Here is a 1,773-nt window from a genome sequence, read left to right as displayed (position 1 = left end):
TATATAATTGAAGGAAAATACTTTGGGGAAATCTATTTAGCTGTGGTAGGTACAAAGGTAGGTAGGTAGAAAGATGGATGGATGGATGGATGGATGGGTAGAAGGAAGGAAGGAAGGGAGGAAACAGGTGATTTGGAATCCTAATCATGAGTAGATACATCTTGAATACCTGGGTCAAATTGAATTTTAAGAAAATATCAAAAAAGTCAGCAGATTAACAAAACAGAAATTAATTTCTTGCTCACAAAATGGTTTAAAGTGAGATCGGTAGAGAAATTCCTCTCCATGCAATCATTCAGTAACCAAGACTCTCCATCTTGTAGGCTCTTCCATACCCTAGGGTTTCGTTGTTACTTGCTTCCACATGAGCCAAGGACACTTAGCATGAGGGAGCACATGTGGGAAGTTGTAATGGACCAGACTGAAAGTAGATGAATTTTCCCTTCACTTTCATTCTATTAAGGACAACTCAATCACATGGCCATACCTAACTGCAAAGGAAAAAGGAAAATACACAGTGTGGTCTTGTTGCCAGTAGGAAGAAGTGGATTTCAGAGAACAGAAAGCAGTCTCTGCCATAAGCACACATGCAATTTGGATGTGCAGCTGGTCATGCTTGACAATTTACAGAAGACAATATAACTTTTGAGTCAAAATAATCTTGTTTCCAGGGGCACCTGGGTGGCTCAGTCAGCAAAGCTTCAGATTCTTGATTACAGCTCAGGTCATGATCTCAGGGTCCTGATATGGAGTCCCTTGTCAGGTTCCGTGCTCAGCGGGGTGTCTATCTAGGATTCTCTCTCTCCCTCTGCCTCTGTCCCATGCCCCACCCTTGCATGTGTACTCATTCTCTTAAAGAAAAAAAATAAATAAGAAATCCAGTTTCCAAACTTAGCCACTTGACAGTTGTCTGATCTTAGGCAAAATACTTCCCTTCTCTGTGCCTTAATCTTATCAGTTCTTTATTTCTTAAATGAGGATTTGAAAATCCTACAGTTTAAGATTCTTATGAGATTGAAATGAGATCATATGTTTAAACTCATTAGAATAATGACTGGCATTTATTATTATCAATAGTTATAAATATTTCATTCTAACTGTATTGTTCATTTGGGAAGACAAAGAAACAAGATGTCCTATTATTTGAGCTAAGAGATCATATGTACAGAATCAGAATATATTCCAACTAAATTATTAGATTGAGAAGGTTTTAAAAGGTAGAATATTCACACAATAGAAGCTCATTCCTTGCTCTTGTAAAAGTTTTCAGGCAAGTGTTTACATTAGCAAGCATCTTTAAGGTAGTCATTCAGAGATCCAGTCTTTGTCCATCCAGGACTTGCCCAATCCATAGGGTTTTATCATCACTCTATCCCATGTGTAGAAATACACTATGCAAGAAATATGTGATGTGGTTTGAGCTAAGAATTAAGTTGTTTCAACTTTAGAATATTTGAAGCTCACAGAGAAAAAAATTACTCTAATTTAAAAATAAAATGAAAGCAACCTTAAAATATAAAGGAATTGAAAATGTTGATAGTGAGCTCTAGAGCTGAGATTCAAAATAATCTGATTATCACATATTTCAATTTAGGTTGTTTGAGATATTTTTAGATTTAACTTTTGCCACATATAAATGTGTACCACCATACCCAAGGAACTCCATGAATACTCAGGTTGGAACTGGACCTGAGCTATGTACTGCTTATCATCTGAAGCAAGTAACACTATCAATGACAAGCTGAATTCTATATAATTGAAAGGATTAATTTC

The sequence above is a fragment of the Mustela nigripes genome, chromosome 6 (assembly GCF_022355385.1).
Source record: "Mustela nigripes isolate SB6536 chromosome 6, MUSNIG.SB6536, whole genome shotgun sequence".
NCBI lineage: Eukaryota > Metazoa > Chordata > Mammalia > Carnivora > Mustelidae > Mustela > Mustela nigripes.
Note: the sequence above shows the minus strand (reverse complement) of the source record.